The 21949-nt window shown below is 32.0% G+C and overlaps 1 protein-coding gene across 1 annotated transcript in view; it reads right to left on the reverse strand.

Moving 5' to 3' along the window:
* mAChR-A (muscarinic Acetylcholine Receptor, A-type) overlaps positions 1-15530 on the reverse strand; it is a 102365-nt gene extending 86835 nt beyond the window's left edge. Inside the window, exon 1 of the mRNA XM_088274718.1 lies at positions 14957-15530. The gene's annotated coding sequence lies outside the window, so the exon portion shown is untranslated. The remainder of the gene's footprint in view (positions 1-14956) is intronic.
* Positions 15531-21949: the final 6419 nt, after the last annotated feature.

The following is a 21949-nucleotide window of genomic DNA, read 5'->3' on the forward strand; positions in this document are numbered from 1 at the left end:
CATTACACTACGGAGGCGGACAAAACCTAACTATCAAGCGATAGTAATCGCAATTTTTTTTGACATAGCAACATAGATGGATAAGGGCTTTTTACGGGGCTTACGACTGTCATAGACTGGTTTTTAAGTGATCACTTTACATACTGTAACATTCACCAATTCCACCCGCCTACGACTGTCGTAAGCCCCGTAAATGCCCGGACTTCCATATTCTTCTTCATATTTTTTGAGATGTCTAAAAATAATATGAAAAATAACTAAATTATCTCCTATAATTGGAGATAATTCAGATTTGTGAACAAGTATTCGGACACACTCAAAATGTTGTTAAACATTTTGATGAATAAGTATTTTCTACCCGTTCGGTGTCTTAAATTATCGGATTAAAAATAATATGAAGAGTAAGGAAGATGACATTATTACCGTTGACGAAATTCATTTTAAAATAAGTTAATAAGTTAATAATTTACTAAATTTTATTTATTGTAACTTACAATTCAATAAATGTGTCACGATTAAAAAAAAAAAAACGTTTAAATACAAGTGATTTTTTTTCACTCTAATATTTATTCAATATTACCCTGAACTGGTACCTGAAGCGGAAGGCTGACCACCTTTCCTTCATATATTAACGATTAAAATAACACTGCGCTTATATGATGCAGTGCCTTATGCACCATTAAGGTGCGGATAAGGGTTTGATATAGATATTAAACCTTACACAGACCCCTTGACGTTATTCAGGGACCCCCAAATCAATTTTTATTTTCTACGGACCCCCTGAACTATTCCGGGGACGCTTGGGGGTCCTTTTAGGCACCACTTTGGAAACCACTGACCTAAATAGATGCTATTTTCGTAATTACGAGTTTTCTTATTCGAATAATCATTCCCTCCCGCCCCTTATATCTCGAAACACGTGCTAACAATCCTAACAAAACTTCCCAAGAAGCATCTTCATGATTAATTCATTTTCTCAACATAGATGAAGAAGAATATTGTAGTAAAAGAGTTTCTGCTCAATGAAAAAGCTTCTTTATGTCACCATATCTATGGTAACATCTATGGTGATTTTCACTAGAGACATCTGTCTCTAGTGAAAATTCTAGTGATTCAATTCAAAGTTTCGAAATTAGATCATATATATAGAACTTCCAAAAATTTAAGTAGTGTGGCTGTCAATCATGGGTTGAATCGGTGAATGTTACACGTGTGTAAAGTGATCACTTAAACCAGCCTTAAAAGACGGTCATAAGCCCCGTAAATTCGCAGACTTCCATATTCTTCATCTTTGTTGAGATATAAATAATATGAAAAATAATATAAATAATGTCACAAAATAATATGAAAAATAACTCCTATTATTGGAGATAATCCAGATTTGTGAAGAAGTATTTGGACACACTCAAAATGTAAATTTTTCTATACAATTTTGTTGACTTTGGCGCTTCCTCAAGATGGCGCCTCAGCCCCGATCGTAAATTCAAATAACATCATGATTTGATAGGATATCGGATTACACGAGGGGGTAGGCAGATGAAATTACACGAATGTCTGTCCTTATTACTCGGGGAGAGTTCGGATAACATGTATCAATTTACTTTAACCCTTTCAACAGATATTGTCCCAGAGAATTTATAGTAATTTCTAAAATAATTTAAATGCTTACAAATACATTGGGATCTGGGATTTTAGTACTGTACGGTCATGGGTTCGTAAACAAGTCCAAACCTGTCTGCTTTGTTGCTGTTTGCTGTCTGCTTTTTTTATTTTCTATAAAATTTTGTCAGTCTAGATGTTGCTAGCAAACAGTAGACACGTTTCACGCGTTTACTAACTGTGTTTATTTTACCATATATACTGTGTTCGGAATTGCCAAGAAGCTATTTATTATTTTATTTTATTTTACTGATTTAGTATGCAGTAATACGGCTGTCCAACTCAAAACACAGTAAGGGACATTTTTCGTAGTACGTTTTTTTTTGCATTTTTGGACTAAGTAGGTTCTACTTAATCCAAAAATGCAAAAAAACGTACTACATCAAAAATAATCCTTACTATGTTCTTAGTTTGGACAGCCGAATAGTTTAAATGAGTTTTTTTTTTATTTCGAAAAATAAAAATGAGACTTTTATGCCTATTTTACTAGCATAAAATACTGTTGGGTCACAAACGACCCACTCACCAATACTATTGGGACAATATGTCCCAATTATTATTTTGCAATAATCAATAAATAATTTGATCATTTATTTAAATATTTATTTTTTAAAACTAAATTAACAATAAATATTTTGTGCTATAAATATTACATGAATTATAAAATTTAAAAAATCGTAGCGAAAGGGTTAAGAACGACGCCCATAAAACTCTAACAGGGTCTTATTAAAATCAAAATCGGGGATCGCGTTCTTAAATTGTAATATTTAATTTTTTAATTTTTATTTATTTAATATATTTACATTTTTATTTATAACATAAAACATTTGAATCATTTATACATATGGAAAACTTTTATATTTTGATTTGCTGTGTCTCTCCATAAAAGAGACTGTGCTCTTGTGCTTGGAGAGGGACTTACGTATAATAAAAGATATAATAGTCTTTTTTGTATATTTTTTCAAGATTTATTAACTGTTTTGTATATTAAAACCATTGATAACTTTGTGGTATGGTAATAAAACACTCTCCATAAAATTGGTATTACACAAAGTGGACGATGGCTGATAAGGGGAGTGTTTTATTAATTGATTCGGCAGTCACATATTGGTAACATATTGCATTACAGGACCCCACAAGATGGACTCCAAAAGTTTTAAGATGGAGACCTTAGGAGAACAAAAAAGGCATCTGAAGATCCCAAAAGAGATGGTCTGACGGCATAGTCGCTGTGGGGCGTAGAAGCTGGCTGCAAACAGCAACCGACCGCGGGAAATGGAAGGATACGGAAGGGGCCTATAACCAGCAGTGGAGGACAGAGGGTTCATGAACAAGAAGAAGAAGATTGTGGTAATATGTATTCATTTTTTATTAAATTTCACATAAAAAATGCCACTTTTTATGAAAATCTATTTTGACACGTGTTTTGTTGCATTTCGTACCATTTTCAAACACCGTATGTGAGTTCGCCTCCGTGTGTAATGATTAGCGTGTTTAACTATCTTGCTGGATGTCCCGGGTTCGATTACCAAGGGGGGGTGTTAATAAATATTAGTAAATTTACACTCTAATATATTTATTTAATATTACCCTAGACTGGCCCCTGAAGCTCCAGAGTGATCACCTCGACATTATGTAAGTAATGATCAAGATAACACTGCGTCAATACGATGCAGTGCCCTGTGCACCATTGGGTGCGGATAAAGGGTAGAATAAGAAGAGAATAAAAATATCAACAGCCTCTTTTTAGAAATTAAAAATATAAAAGACACAAACACTCTAAAAAAGAAACTTTACGAACCATACAAGCATATACAATATAACACTTTACAAGATAAGTCCCTCGTAACGCATAAACATATAAGTTTGTTCACCTGTAATATTTTTTAAAAATGTATAACAAACTATAAACAATAAAAAAAAAAACAAAAAAAGAACAAAAAGAAGAAAAAATACACTCTCCAAGCACAAGAGTTCAGTCTCTTTTTTGAAGACGCTCAACGTGATTAAAATAATGAGATTGTATTAAGTAGAGATGTATAGAAATTGTATTATAAAAATGTAACAATACTAAATAAGCACTTTTTGAAGCAAAATGCACAGCCGAAAATTTCAGTCACTGGTAATAAAACCTAATACAGTAACATCTAATGTAACTTGTAAAATACGAAAACAACATCATCATAACACTCCATGGAAATAAAAGCTTCCGAATAATTTCCATGGCGGGAAAACACATGCCATTAAAACCGGGCAACCTTATCGAGAGATTTGGTTCTGAGAGAGTGCGGGTAGCTACCCTCGCGCCGCCGCTACACCCCAGTCATTCCTCCTCCCCGCCGCGTCACCCCCGACCTACTTCTCCACCCTTGCCGATTTTCCAGGACGCCTCGGCGGACTAAATACTTGTTAGAATTTCCAGTTACAAACACGTGTTTTTCGCGAGCAGAAAATTTCCCCATTTCGCCCGCTCCTCTATTATTTATTGTCCTTTATTTCAGCACTATCAAAACGAACGATGCACGCCTAAAATAAGCACTTGACAAATTCGCAGCGCATAATCCGGTAGATATGTAGTACAATACTATACAAGGTATGGTAGTCTTGGAGTGAAGATTAAGTTATTTAAACTATGTGGTTCAAGACTTACCTATTCACTGGAATTGTAGCCCAGTTGGCCAAACTTAAATTACGCGGGAACGGGGATTTTTTCTGATTTAAATTCTTAAATAAAATCATATACATATATATATATATATATATATATATATATATATATATATATATATATATATATATATATATATATATATATATATATATATATATATATATATACATATATATATATATATATTAATTTTATGAAAGCAAGGAGATCAGTCTTTTCAATTACCAGTCTAGATTATTGTTAAATATTATAAATATCACAGTGAAAATAATAAAAATGAATTCTCATGTATATGATTATAATCCAGGATTCGGACCTCACATACTAATATAAGAGTTCCCGCTCAATAAAAAAAGCTTCTTTTCATCTCACCAGTAGATGTCTCTAGTGAAGTTCTAGTGATTCAAAAATAATGTTTCGAAACTGGTTCATATATATAGAACTTCCAAGAATTTAAGTGGTGTGGTAGTCTATAATGGGTAAAAATGATGAATGTTACACTGTGTAAAGTGATCACTTAAACCAATCTATGACGGTCGTCAGCCCCATCAATGCCCAGACTTCCATATTTATCTTCATCTTTGATGAAATGTCAAAAATAATATTTAAAACACGTATAGTTACTTATTTATTTCGTGTTTTTTCACGGATATATTTATTTAATATTACCCTGGACTGATACCTGAAGCGTAGGACTATTAACTTTACCTTCATGCGATTAGCGATCAATTTTACGCAGTGCCATATGCACCATTAGTTGACGAATAAAATAATAGGAGCTGGCAGTAAATCTTACAAAAAGATATACATATTAAATATTTGTAAAACAAATTTATGAAGTGAAAGTATTTGAAGAAAGGACCAGAGGAGATCGAAAACAAGCTTGGCATATTTCCAATACTTAAAAGATGTCAGGTAAGGAGTCGGAATAATCGGCGTGTATGTATGAGAAGATGTAGTAATGTGGAAGATGCAAAGATTGTTTTCAAAGGTAGATTGGTTTGGCGTTCTATTCTCTCTGCCCACCCCAGCAGGGAAGCTACGTGGTGGAAAGTTAGTTTTCGTAAATCTTACAGCAGTATCTACTTATAGTAATATAGGTCGTATGTGACTTGTTTGTGCCCTGAAGAATTATGAAATTTTGCATGCATATTTTCAGCTTTCATCTACTACTACTACTACTACCATCACGCCGTTTCCCCGCAGGGGTAGGCAGAGAGGATGGAATGCCACACTCTTCTTTCCTGACATACACTCCTCGCCTCCTTCACATCCATACATCTAGTCATACATGCCCTCCGATTACGCAGACTTTTGACACCGCCAGATTTTAGGTTCTGATTGATCTGATCGTGCTAAGTCTTTTTCGGTCGTCCACGTTCTGTTTTCCCTCTCACATTCACCACATATATTTTCTTAGTCATTCTCTCGCTATCCATTCGCTCCATATGTCCATACCACCGCAAAGAACTCTTCCTAATCTTTTCAATTATTCCTCGTTCAGCCTTGCATTCCTTTCTTTTATCTTCGTTTTTGATTCTGTCATACAATGATTTTCCACACATTCGTCTGAGGGAGTGCATTTCAACTGCGTTCACTCTGCTTTCATACTTTCAGTATATCCTGAAATATTGTACGCTAACGGTTTTAATAAAGCGATATTGACTTTAAAACTTCTGATAATAGCATTCTCCCCTTCCGCGAAAATTCAATCATTTTGTCTCCATCCTTTCCGCTCAATGTTGTTCTAAAATAAGGTTATATACGTGAACAATTTCGCTACACAACATACATATCGCTCACTCCTTTCAACAACGTCATACAAATATCAAATATCGTCAATATTCAGTTATGCGTGTTTTTGGAATGCCCAGAAAATGTACTATATCCCAGCAAAAGCAGCATATTTTCAACGTAATATTTACCCGCTACAGGGCAGAAAGTGATGTTTTTGCATTTTTAAGAAAAGGTATTGTTAAAAAAAAAATTTTAATTTACTAAATATTTTTCAAATGTAGAAAAAACATTCAGGCTTTACCTAAAAAGATGTGTTGCACGGCAAAAAGTTCAATTAGTGGCTTGATATTTATTTTTCATTTCATTATATTTTTAAACTTTAAAAACGATCTCCTGAAAAATCAAGTTTTTTTTATATATGACGTTGTCGAAACGAGTGAGCGATATGTTCTTATAACAAAAACCAATTTCGCTAGAAATATCAATGAAAACAACCATGCATGTAGATAATATTTCAATAAAATGAACGAATGGTTAAATAATATTTAGATTTTGTGGAATATTTCATATTTGTTCAATTATAAATGCCTCATCTACCTTATTTTTAAAAAGTACTTTTTGTTTTTTTTTTACGTAAATAGTGATGTGTTCATTATTAGTTTTAACACACATATTTAAATTTTATACTATTTTTGTAAGAAAAAAATTATAATCGTGTATTAAGTTGTCTTCTAGTATATAAAAGTATTCAGTTAGAATCTTATATACATTTCATGAAGGTGTGTGCTAAATAAAAAAAAAACTTTCTGAACTCAACCATAGATGGTGTCAATTAAAAAATAAATATAAATTCGGTTGTCAATCATGGGTTATATACGTATTATTTTTTAACATCTCATCAAAGATGAAGAAGAATATGGAAGTCTGGGCATTTACGGGGCTGACGACCGTCATAGGCTGGTTTAAGTGATCACTTTACACACATGTAACATTCACCAATTCTACCCATTATTGACAACCACACTACTCAAATTCTTGGAAGTTCTATATATATTAAACAATTTAGAAACCTTGTTCTTGAATCACTAGAACTTCACTAGACATCTATTGGTGAGATGTAAAGAAGCTTTTTATTAAGCAGAAACTCTTATATTAGTATGTGAGGTCCGAATCCTGGATTATAATCACACACGTGATAAACGCCAGAAAATACCATTTTCATTTTTATTATTCAGCTTATAATTTTACCAGATAATTTATTTACAACATTTTGAGTGTGTCCAAATACTTGTTCACACTCAAAACGTTGGTTATATACGTGTTTAAAATGATCACTTGCACCAACCTACGACAGGCTATAAGCCCTATAAATTCGTGACAAAATTCAAGTCATAAGCTTTAATAAAATGAGCCATAGAACACTCAGGGAAGCGACGTGATGGTTAATTATTTAGTAAGTTAATAGTAAGCTTTTAAGTTATATGAAAAGCGAGGTTCATTTTAAACAATTATCTCTTTAAACGTAGAGAAGGTGTGTTAGAGCCGAAATCATTATTGAAAAACCTCCCTTGGTAAATGAAACACTATAGTAAACCATTGATTAAAGTAATATAAAAAGCGAGGCTCATTTAAAATACGTATATATTTCTTTAAACGTAGAGTAAATGTTATAAAATAAAACAACTTTGTTTTAAATCACTTTTTATTGGTACACTTTTTCCAACCGGTTTCGACAAGAACCTTGTCATCATCAGGGTTTATGTAATAATTCTAAAACATTGAAATAATCATAGTTAGGTTATAGTTGATAACCCTATAATTATAGTTAGTTTACCAATAAAAAGTGGTTTAAAAAAAGTCCACCTCCGTAGTGTAATGGTCAGCACGCTCCGCTACCGTTCTGGAGGTCCTGGGTTCAATTCCCAGGGGGGTCAAATAAATATAAGTGATTTTTTCACTGTAATATTTATTCAATATTACCCTGGACTGGTACCTGAAGCGGACGGCTGATCACCTTTCCTTCATGTGTTAACGATCAAGATAACACTGCGTTTATACGACACAGTGCCCTATGCATTATTGGGGTGCGGATAGGGGGTTTATTTTATTATTATTAAAAAAAGTTGTTTTATTATTTTTAAAGTTTACAAAATGTGTCACAAAGTATCTGCGAAAAACATTCAAGAAAAGTAGAGTAAATGTGCTAAAACCGAAATCACGATCAAAAAACCTCCCAAAAAACTTGTATGTCTTCAAACGTAGAGTAAGTGTGTTCAAACCGAAATCATTATTGAAAAACCTCCTATAAAAACATGTATCTCTTTAAACGTAGAGAAGGTGTGTTAAAACCGAAATCATTATTAAAAAAACCTCCCTTGGTAAATTGAACACTACAATAAACCATTGATTAAAGTAATATAAAAAGCAATACTCATTTAAAACATGTATGTATTTCTTTAAACATAGAGTAAATGTGTTAAAACTTAAATCATTATTGAAAAACCTCCCATAAAAACAAGTATCTCTTTAAACGTAGAGAATGTGTGTTAAAATCTAAAATCATTATTGTAAAACCTCCCTTGGTAAAAGGAACACTATGGTAAACCATTTTGTGCCCGGGTGTCGAATTTTCACCCTTTCCGATCACACGACACACTCACGGCTATAAATTGGTGTGTCGCACAGCCGCGGAGGGTTGGAGCTTCCCACCCCCTATAGCGAAATTCGACAATATTTATCATCAAATAAAATGGACCGACCGATTGGCAAAACAGTATACGACTTTAACTGACTTACGCTCGCAATTGTGCCAGAAGAATGTGTGTGAAAATTAAAACGGTCATTTTTATTTTTATTTTAAAATTTAAAAACACGAGTTTTGACATCTCAACAAAGATGATGTAGAATTTGAAATTCCAGATATTTTCAGGGTTTACAGCTTGTTATAGGCTGGTTTTAGTGATAACTTTAAATCAAATTAACAATACCACCGAGAGAGCAATCCTCGTAAACTTAAAACCAAAATAAAACACACTTTTAACCCTTTCGTGGGCGGTGGGAAGATGTATTCCCACCTAAGGAAATGGCACAAAAAAGTCATTAGGAAGCGGTGTTTTCACTTGAATTATACTAATTCAACTGTTGACATGTTCTGGAATCTTTTCCAATCAAATATTTTACAACTAACGGTCAGTTTTCGACAGTACATCGTTCGGAGTGGACAAAGTCGAGATTTTTTGTGTCAGATTGACGAAAAGTTTATTCCCAAAATATCGTTTTATTCAGCGTTAAGTGCTTTCTAAGCTATAAACTATTATATGTCGATCACGGTATGTATTCATGTTTCCATTGATTAATAAATATCTGAAAACACGCACGTCGTTCATTTATAATCAAGTGTCAAATTGGTGGGAAATTTATATCCCATGGAACTAAATGTGACCAAAATTATAAGTGTATATTTTTTTTAATTATGTTTTTTTGTACTGTTAAATTTCATTATTATATTTAGATGGCTAAAAATGGAGTGAAAAATTGTGGCACTTATAGACGGTGCAGGGCTGCAGTACCAAAGCAATCGAAAAACGTACCAAATACTCGTATATTTGCAGCGGGTACGAGGTGCCATTTTGCGTGGACCCATGTTTCAAAAATTTCCATTGAAAAATATTTAATTATTCTGTCCTTTTTGTTTATTTAATGTTTACCTACTATAATTGTGTATTTTCTATATTTTTTAAGCATAATTAATATTTTAAAAATATGATGATATTTCCGTAGGATATATGCTTCCCACCACGATTATCTTTTAACCACGAGTATTTTTTTAAATATTTTATTTTTATTTTTATTATGAAATGGCTTAATTAATTGGTAATTATGAGGCATAAAATTTGCCCACCAAAGGGTTAACCAGTATTAATGGTGTGCCAACTTGAGATGAATAATTTATCGTTGATAACTAAACATAGATGAAGAAGAGGTCTGGGTATTATCGGAGCTTATAACCTGATATAGACATCATCAAACTGGTCTGATGATGTCGGTAACAACGATATTCGGTCACTGGTCACATAAAATATATAATATATGGAAAAAATAAGGTTCATAGTTGTAATTTTATTATTGTGTTTAAAAAGCAATTCCACCAAGAAATATCAATACAACGCTTAAATCTAATTAAAAATTAAAAGAGTTTATGTATATTACGAGGAGAAAACAAATCTGAGCAGTTACAGGGCTTACAAACTGTCATTGGGTAGTTTAAATGATCACTTAAAGAGCTATTAAAAAATGGGTAGTGGTAGGGGGTAGATTTGAAATACACCGACAGATGGTAGGTGTTCTATTCTCTCTATCTACCTCTTTGGAAAAGCGACGTAGCGTTTAGTCAGTTAGTTAGTTAAATAACCAAATAGAATTTTCTTATTGAACGACGGAATTTTCACGTTGACGGAGATGTAAAACATTTGTCGGGAACGATCTCTCTTTGATTTAACTTCGTTATCCTCTGCGGCTCCATCTCTTCTTATCCGTTCGGTATCATTCTAACTTAATTTCCTCCATCTTCCTCTCAGATCGACCGGCCTAGGGCCGGAATCTCAATGAGAAAGTAACATCATTTTAAAATACAAACCATCCCATAATCAGGGGTTTGTATTTGTGTTTATTTTAAAATTTGAATATGAAAGAATGGATGTTTTAAAATTTTTTGTTCGACAAATAATTTTGATATCTCGACAAAGATGGAGAAGAATATATCGTAGTCATATGGGGAAAGTGACCAAGTGCATTGTTTTACAAAAACGTTATCATTGACTATTTGATATCTTACTAGCTTAATATTGCCCTGAAAAAATCCCAAAGGATTTTAAACTTGGAAGTATAATATATTGACCAGTTAAAAATGACTAACTGCATTGGTGTTAATTTTCTTGCCAAGCAATAGTGACTTAAATGGCCCTCCTGAACATTTTACGTTTTGGTAGTTGGTCACTTTCTCTTGTACGACTACGATATGTATATATATATATATATATATATATATATATATATATATATATATATATATATATATATATATATATATATATATATATATATATATATATATATATATATATATATATATATATATATATATATATATATATATATATATATATACATACATTCGTCCGCCTCCGTAGTGTAATGGTCAGCACGCTCGGCTACCGTTCTGGAGGCCCTGGGTTCGATTCCCAAGGGGGGTAAAATAAATATAAGTGATTTTTTCACTGTCATATTTATTCAATATTACCCTGGACTGGTACCTGAAGCGGAGGGCTGATCACCTTTCCTTCATGTGTAAACGATCAAGATAACACTGCGTTTATATGACGCAGTGCCCCATGCACCATTGGGGTGCGGATAAGGGTTTTATTATTATTATATGTATGTATATATATATATATATAACGTGGTAATATTTTCCTTTTGAAAATTAAGTGTAAATAATATGTAAAGTGGGTGTATAATAATAAAATAAACAATGTGTTGCTTTGTAATTAAAGTTTATTCTTAATTTATCTTTATAATAATTTTTATATCTATCTATCTATCTATCTATCTGATTCTGACAGTTAATAATATTATCGGAAGTCTTTTGTTTTATTCTGAGCGACGCATGCGGCATCTGGTGGTAGAACTGTTTTATGTAGGTACTTTTTGTAAGTACTTAATAAAATGTATAGGTAGGTACCTAGTTATTTTATTACATCTCCCCCCTTGGGGATGAAAATTCATAGTAAAATTTTCACTCGTCCTCCGGATCATCTTCTTGTAGTGAAGGGACTGGTATAAGTTTAGTGATATGATAAATTTTTTTTTTTTTTCTTTCTTTCTTTTTTTTCCTTCTTTTTTTTCTTTTTTTTTTTCTTTCTTGTTTTTTTTTTCTTTCTTTTTTTTTTCGTTTTTTTTTCTTTCTTTCTTTTTTTTGTATTTTTTTTTCTTGACCCTTTTAAAGTAGACACAGTTTTTTTCAATCCATTTGTTTTTTTCTTTTGAATTCCTTCATTTTTATTCAGATCTCTTAAAGTATCTTCTAATATAACCAAATGTACAACTTTTAATTGTTCATCTGCATTTTCATTCGATTCTAAAACTGGATTCCTGCTTAGACAATCTACTTCTAAATTCTTCTTTCCTGGAGTATATTTTGTTTTATATTTTGTAGTATTTTTTTCTACTTTATTTTTATTTTCATTCTTCAAGCACTGTTTCTGTGTTATTTGTATGTCTTCATTTTTATTCTGATCTTTTAAAATATCTTCTAATTTAACCAAATTAACAACTTTTAATTGTTCATCTGCATTTTCATTCGATTTTAATACTGGATTCCTGCTTAGACAATCTACTTCTAAATTCTTCTTTCCTGGAGTATATTTTATTTTATCTTTCGTAGAAGTTTTTTCTACTTTATTTTTATTTTCATTTTTCAAGCACTGTTTCTGTGTTATTTGTATGTCTTCATTTTTATTCTGATCTTTTAAAATATCTTCTAATTTAACCAAATTTACAACTTTTAATTGTTCATTTGCATTTTCCTTCGATTCTAATACTGGATTCCTGCTCACACAATCTGCTTCGAAATTCTTCTTTTCTGGTGTATATTTTATTTTATATTTTGTAGAAATTTTTTTCACATGATTTTTATTTTTAATTTTATCACTAGTTCTTAAATTTCCACGTCTTCTTTGATTATCTTCTAATCGTTTTCTTTGATCATCTTCTAATTTTTCTCTCTCACTCCGAACATATTGTAGTAATTGTTTTAATACATCTAATGTTTCATAATCCATTTCCAATTAACAAAATTGTCGTTTTATAACGTGGTAATATTTTCCTTTTGAAAATTAAGTGTAAATAATATGTAAAGTGGGTGTATAATAATAAAATAAACAATGTGTTGCTTTGTAATTAAAGTTTATTCTTAATTTATCTTTATAATAATTTTTATATCTATCTATCTATCTATCTATCTGATTCTGACAGTTAATAATATTATCGGAAGTCTTTTGTTTTATTCTGAGCGACGCATGCGGCATCTGGTGGTAGAACTGTTTTATGTAGGTACTTTTTGTAAGTACTTAATAAAATGTATAGGTAGGTACCTAGTTATTTTATTACATATATATATATATATATATATATATATATATATATATATATATATATATATATATATATGTGGAATATTTACATGGCTTACGACCTGTTATATGCTTCAATTGACACCTTCTTTCACATATTACTTATCAGCATCATATTTGGTTGAATTTATCAACTTTTTTAATAACCAGAGCCCTTTATGAAATGTACGTTTCTTTCCGAATTATTTTACATACTAGGAGACGCTTGAAAACATAATTTTCAATTTAATTTATTTTCAAATAATTGGTTAAACTTTTATTTTAACCAATTATTTGACATTTATACTCGTATATGCATAATTAATACAAACCAAGAATTTGTGAGCACTTAAAATATTGAAATACATGTTTTATTGATATTCATATTTATTCTTCTCCTTTTTACACTTATCCGCACACAATCGTGCACAGGGCACTGCATCGTAAAGAAGGAGTCTTCCACTTTATCGAAAATTGCTCTTAAATTTATATATGCAAGGTTATTCATATTATTCACGTACAAGTATATGTAAGATTATTGTACGCGTGTATGTAAGGGTAAGAGATATCAAATTGAAATGACTTTGCAGTTATATAATAGCGGGATTACTTATGATCCTCAACAATTATGATACGACAATAGTTGGTAACAATTTACTAACCGACACGCCAAACTAATTAACCATATATATTAAATAGACCTTGAATTTGTTTATTTTTTAGTACAGTTACAAATAATGTTACGATTTATTTCATTAGCTACACATTTCAACCAGTAAAATGTTTTATTCTATTATCCACTGACACTTCGTGATGGAATTGCATTTTTAATATATTATTAGATTAAAACCAATATTTTTAGCTTTTCCACTTTTTTTATTTGACCAGCGACCGGGTTTCGTCGTTGCCGACATCATCAGACTGGTACATACATCACCAGTCTGATGATGTCGGTAACGACGAAACCCGGTCGCTGGTCAAATAAAAAAAGTGGAAAAGCTAAAAATATTGGTTTTAATCTAATAATATATGTTTTATTCTAGTTCGCTATGCCTCTCCAAAAAAGAGACTTAGCTCTTGTGCATGCAGAGGGACTTGCACTGAATATTTTTCTCTTAAATTTTGCATTTAGTTTATTATTTAATACTTTCATTTCTTTTTTTTATATTTCTATGATATATATGAATTTCTTCAACAACATAAGTCAGCATATTAATAAAAATAAAGGGTTTGTATATATATATATATATATATATATATATATATATATATATATATATATATATATATATATATATATATATATATATATATATATAAATATAAAATTAAACTCCAACTTAATTAACTAACCATCACGCCGCTTTTCCTAAGGGGTATGCAGAGAGATTAGAACGCCACACCACTCTGTCATTTCAAACAACCATCGCCTCATTCAGCATTCGTGCATCTCCTCGTACATACCCGGCGATTCTGACGTCTGACTTGACCATTTTTAAGCATTTGAAATACTTGATCGTGCCAAGTTTTTCTCTTCGTCTGCTTCTAATACCATATTCGTCTTATAAATTCAATATCAATAAGCCTTTTACCTTTATATTTTTTAAATATTGTTTTCTTCTTTCTTTTTAAATACGGAGTTGTAAATTTTTTATCTTGAAACATTGTCACGTTTAATCTAAAATATCTAAATTTTTTACAAAAAATTAACCAAACTCACCATTGATTTATTGCTGCAAAAATTAGAAGTTCCTTCTCGCATGATAAATTGTAGAGAGGCGGAAAATCACTATTTCTCTTTGACTTTGATGTAATCCTCAAGTTCAATACTAAAACATCTTCCATACACTCGCAGTTTCTTGTACACATCGTACCTACACCGCACGAGACATTACGCCGCTAAATAAATCACATATCTTTAAAAAAAGAAAAACAATTAACATCCATCAAAACGCACGACGCAATGTCAACTGTCTCTAGCCGCGGATGATAAAAATTTAAATAATTTAAACTGTTAAAATTACTGCGCGAACGAGAGATCGTCCCGATCGCGTAAGTGAGTACTATGCATACCTACCTGCTTGCCGAACGCGCGCGATTTTTAAATCAAAAATAAAACGAACCCGGATAGGTACTTTGTTTAAATTAAAAAATAATTAAAAAGGGCGTGTATTTCGGAACGCGCGGCTTTTTTTGAAAACGGAACGTCGCGTCCATAGATGAAGGAACGCCTTTTTTTTAGTTCGCTCGCGGCGATTGATCGCTGCTGTTCGCGGCAGGGACGTCCATTCACTGGCCGGAGCGTCCCATTCACGAAGGGGGGCGCGGGGCACGGCTGCGCCGTGGGCCGCAGCCCGAGGACCGCGCATGCGCCCCGCGCGCAGCATCCCCGGACGGATGGTCCACGCCGTATTACACGCTCCCACCGAGAGCCCCGTGAAAATCGACTGAGTTTCTACGATGTAGGCGCTCGTAAAAATCATGGTCACCCCTCGATGAATTGCAACAATAACAAAAATCCAAACCCTAAATTTTGAGGTCCTCACCAAAACGTAACATTTCCATTATAAATGTGTTTATTTGTTTATATATTATATATATATATATATATATATATATATATATATATATATATATATATATATATATATATATATATATGTATATATATATATATATATGTATATATACACATATATATATATATATATATATATATATATATATATATATATATATATATATATATATATATATATATATATATATATATATATATATACAGATTTTGTATGTAGGATAACGAAACGCCAATCCACATTCTCTATAATTGTGACGCACTCGCTCGCAAACGAAGTCACATCCTTGGAGGACCACTACTGGACTGCGATAAGGTGAAGCTTCTACCACCAAGACAGGTCGTGAGTTAAATGAGTTACATGACACACGTAGGTCTTGGGAGTGAGCTGGAATACAGAGGGAAGTCACAATAGACCTTTTATGGTCGCAGTGACATAAGGGATGCAAGATCCCTTAAGCTCGCAAAAAAAAATTATACCAGTCCAGAGTAATATTCACAAAATGTTAATATGACACAATATAATAAAAATATAACTTTGTTATAAAATCACTACTTTAGTGATTTCAAAATAAAGTTACATTTTTATTATAAAATGGAAAAGCACAAAGTTAGTGCTTCAAATATACATTTTATTCATTTTGACTTTAGTGAGAATCGAACCTGGAACCTCCAGCACGGTACCTGAATGTGGTAAACTATGAAGGCGGACAAAACATTTCTTAAAATGGACAGTATTTCTGACCAAAATTTGAACGCACTCGACATTATACTGTTCTCAGTACTGTCAGTACCCTTAGCAAAATTGTGGAATCCTCACCAAACGTTACATTTCCATTATAAATGATTTTCAGTAATCAGGAATTCTTGCTTTTAAAAGTGTTGCGTTTTGGTGCGATTTAATGATTTCATATTGAATAAACACAGGATTGGTCACGTTTTGTCGCAACTTTTATTAAGATTTCGATAGAAAACATTAAACTGAACAGATTTGCATTTAAAAGGACTTTTTGAGCAATATTGGAAATGTCACTTTTTGGCGAGGACCTCCACATATGGTGTTATTATGATATGGAATAAATATTCAATTAAAAAAATAAAAATGACACCAGTCCAGGGTAACATCAAATAAATATTCGATTGAAAAAACACATATTTATGTTGACGTCCACGAAAATCGAACCTGGAACCTTCAGTACGGTACCCAAATGTGCTAAACTATGAAGGCGGAGAAAACATTTCTTGATTTCTTTAATATCATATCTTTATTGTGTCGGGTTGTGGTCCCGTGGTTAGAGTCGCGGACTCTTAAGTCAGAGTTTCTCGGTTCGGACCCATTCTACCTAAATTTGATACCTATTTCTAATAATGAGCCGCTTAGGCTCACAGAAATAGTATGAAATTGAATTTTTGTAAATAATAACACAAATAATTATTCTCTTCTTTTTAGCTACATCCCAATTTATCGTCTTTGTAGACTGCTGGGGTCAGCTCTCCTCGTCCTCAGGCTGTAGGTCCTTCCATGGACAATGTCACTAGGCCATGTCTTCGAATCATGTTTTCTCTTTGCAGCATCCATGATTTTTTTTGGTCTTCCTCTGGATATCTTTCAGTACAACAAAAACACAAATATTTCTCTATCATAAAAAAAAAATAAAAATACGGATAGCATTTTTTACCATAATTTGGACGCACACGAAATTGTACAATTCTTAAATTTCAATTAGATTCTTGACTTGTGTTTTCAGTTAGTACTCTTATCTTATAGCAAAATTATCCTTGTAATACGAGCTACGCTTCCAGCTCTGTAAGGGCTGTGGATATTATACCACATTCCTGTTTCCTCCGCCACAATATGCATTCGAGTTTGAGCTATAAGTTTACATCGAGATCTTACGAAGATATGCGGACGAATTCATTATACATCGACGGTTCGGATAGACGAGAACTCTATCATTGAGAAACATAATGCATCGTTCATGAATTGTCTAGTATCAATACAAGCGAATCGTGTGTAAGAAAAATAAGCAAGCGAGCATTCAATCAAAATTTGCACACACTCGAATTGTTTGAATAAAATATGATAGAAATGAGTGATAAAATATAAAATGGTATATTCAGGCGTTAAGTAGTATGATCATTCATCGTTCACTTTTTATCGTTTATGGGGTGTCTACTCTCAATACAAGCGAATCGTGTGCAATAAAAATAAACATGTAAGCATTCAACAAAAATTGCCACACTCAAATTATTTGAGTAAAATAACTGATATAAATGAGTAAAATAGGAAATTATTTTTTCAGGCGATAACTAGTATAACACTCTTCTTATCATTCATCGTTCACTTTGTGTAATACCACTTTAAAACAGTGTACCATACCACAAAGTTAACAATGCTTTTATTTTATAAAATAGATTAAGAGAGTGTTTAATTATGTTATTTTGGGAATTGAAAATCGTATTTGAAGAAAAAGATTTTATTTCAGTGTCATTGGAATCTAGACTTGTCACAATAGGAACCTCACGATATGAAGACATTTATTTATTTATTTAAACATGTTACATACATAAGACACATATAATATTCTCGATGATTATATTATATTTTAGGACATGGGATTAAGGTTAACTATAAGAAAGTAACATATACATATAGTAGAAATTTTATTGTTACTACCTATTTCCCTTAAAATGATATATAAATAAACCTTATCTCTTATCTGCACCCAATGATGCATGGGGCACTGCATCGTATAGTAGCAGTGTTATCTTGATTGTTAAATACATAAAGGAAAGGTGATCAGTGTTGTGCTTTAGGTACCAGTCCAGGGTGATATTAAATAAATAGTAGACTAAAAATCACTAATATTTATTTTGACCCTCTTGGGAATAAACCCAGGAACCTCCAGCATGGTAGTCTAACTATGGAGGCGGACATATAAATATGACTATGTAAGATATGCGATATGCGATATGTAAAATGTAATGCTTAATGAAATAGACATCAATAATTTTTCTTTTAAAACGTTTAAGACAAATATTGTTAATGTCTATTTGACTAGTTGATAAAGAAAATTTCTATTATTTGATAAAAACATTTAATGTTGGTTTATTATATGGTTATACTTTGATGTATGAAACACTGGCCAAAATGTAAAATATAAAGCAAAAAAAGTTCAGTTGATAGGCATATAGAATAATAAACATGTTAAAAGATGAGTAAGAAGCATATTTAAAGGAAAAAATATATATAAAATATAAGTAATCACATATACGAATAGTTTTCAATAAAATACAATTTTTATTTTCATGTACTAGTGCAGGGATGCCGAATCTATGGCACGCGAGACGATTTCGTGTGGCACGCGAATTGAGAGAAGAAAAAAAAAGTGAATATACAAAAAAAATCTGACATAAGAAATAGACTTATAGACGAAAGTACTACTGCTTTTATTCTATTAAAAGCTACCAGCTATGAACACAATGTAAAAAAAAATGGCACTTAGCATTCCAACAATAAAAATCTCACTAATAATGAAATTTTAAAGGTTTTACTTTTTTACAAAGTTTTTTAATTTTTTTTATTTTGCCATTAATAAGTTTAATACTCAATTATTTTTTTCGGTGTATTAAGGCCAAAGCCTTAACAAAAATCTGAAGTTACACAAACATTTGATGCATTTTTCTTTCCATGGCATGTAACACGCGACATATTATATTTTTTTAAATGGTACTCAGGCTCAAAAAGGTTCGTCATCCCTGTACTAGCGCGTAGTTTAGTCGAGGAATCTCGGGATTCTTGTCAATCTTGCGAGGAAAGGTTGACGCATGAATATTTGGTGAGATGTCACGCGTGACTCAGTACTCCAGATCCAGCTTCCAGCCCGGCCGCACCTCCAGCCACCCTGTTTTGCTTAAATTCCCATATATTATTTATGCCTTCGAGTCTCGGAACTGCCCTAAAGTGGCCACTCTTTGTCTCACGCAACGGGGGATGATATATCGCTTCATGTTTACAGTGGAGATATTTACACATGATGAACATTTGTGGAGGTCCTCACCGAAACGTTACATTTCCATTACAAATTATTTTAAGTAATCAGGAATTCTAGCTTGTGAAATTGTTACGTTTTGGTGCGATTTTATGATTTCGTATTGGTTTAACACAGGATTGGTCACGCTTTGTCCCAATTTTAATTAAGATTTCGATAGAAACAGAAGAGATTTGCATTAAAAAGATTTTTTGTGTAATATTGGAAATATAACTTTTTGTGAGGACCTTCACATTTGCACATATGTGCACATTTATTATGACCAATCTAACATTTCTAATGTAAGTTTATTTGGTAAATATTTCATCAAATCTATTGTGACGCGTGTTTCGATGCATTCTGCATAATTTTCAAACACCGTAAGCGTAAAATGATGTGGAACAAATCGAAACACGAGTGACATTAGATTGTAAGATATAGAGGTATTTACCAAGTAAAAGATGAATCAAAAATGGATAGATATTACCACAAAGTTACTCACTCCCGAATCAATCAATGAAATTGCTAATAGTTAATACACACATACATAAATTTTCAGAATAAACACATACATACATATACATATACATAAGAGTTAAAATATATTGTAATATATACAAGGCCCTGAAAAAAAATTGAAGTACCTACAGCATCTCATAAAATTTCTATATAGAAATACAGTAACATACTCGTAAATGACACGATTTTTTTTTTTTTTACTTTTTTAATTTTCAGTCATGTTATCTTTTTTCTCTAGTATGTGTGTAGTTTTTCGGGTCTGTAAATTGACTCTGACTCGGAATCAGGTGATAAAGTGGTTTTTATTCGTATCACGAGCGAGGCGGAGCCTCCCACGTCGCGTTCAACCCTTTCTAATTTGATTCAATTTGATCACTACAATGCTACAAGCTTTTTTTCTGAAGTTGAAAAAACATATTGATCTTTTTACTTTGTACCATAAGTGAATGATTATAAATATCAGCGATAAGTGTAAATGTCCATTTTTTCTATTTTTCTGTATGTTTTCTTTCTGAGATAAGTAGGTACATAATTGAAAGTTTTCCGGATCTGATACAGAAGCATCTAGACTTCCTGACAGACTCTTTCTTGCAAAGCAATTTTTTTATTTGTTTTATGACTTATGATTATGACGAAAATTATAGAAATTGTGGAATAAAATTGTATCCCGATTTTACTGTCAATTTGCAAAAAGCTTAAAAGCTTTCAATCTCCCTGTCACTGACAACCTAAATAAATACAAGTTTGTCAAACCACCACCAAATTTTCTAGATGTGCCCAAGTGTAGGCAGTGAAAGGGATTAGTAGTTACTGACGATCCAGATTCTTTACGTGGGTACGACACTTCACCACAGTGCAAGTTAATTTCTTCTTTTTCTTCTAACATTATTCGCACCCAATGGTGCATAGGGCACTACATCGTATTGACGCAGCGTTATCTTGATCGTTACTTACATGAAGACAAGGTGATCACTCCTGCGCTTTAGGGACCAGTCCAGGGTAATATTAAATAAATATTGGAATGTAAAATCACTAATTTTTAATTCCACCCTCCCCCCTCTGGGAATCAAACCCGGGACCTCCAACACGGTAGCTAAACACCCTAACCATTACATCACGGAGGCGGACAAAATATTGAATATTATCATATTAAACAGCAGTATATTTTTTAGTTCAATACTAATGTGATATGCCGTTTTAAATAATATATTTTTTTTAAATACAGACACTACCAAAAATCAGTTCTAAAGTAAAGAATTTAATGTTAATAAAAATATTATGAATTTATAATATGTACATACTTTGTCATAACTTGTTCGATTTATTTAATTATTTGCAAAATTTATTCAATATGTCGACGGCATATTTTACAATAAAAAATATAAGAATAACAGTGCAATTGTTTTTATATATTGTATAAATATTATAACGTTTAAAAAAATCACAAATTACAAATAAAAATGTACTTTTGTATTTATTTGTTTGAGAAACCGCTAAAATACCCCACATTGGATTTCAGAGTAGGTACTTTTAAGAATACTTTGTATTCCGCGCTCTATGACATACGGCGAGTTTTGTCTCTGGT

Source organism: Brachycentrus maculatus, unplaced genomic scaffold, assembly GCF_059751285.1.
Source record: "Brachycentrus maculatus isolate JH-2025_06_01 unplaced genomic scaffold, ASM5975128v1 h1tg000711l, whole genome shotgun sequence".
Taxonomy (NCBI): Eukaryota; Metazoa; Arthropoda; class Insecta; order Trichoptera; family Brachycentridae; genus Brachycentrus; species Brachycentrus maculatus.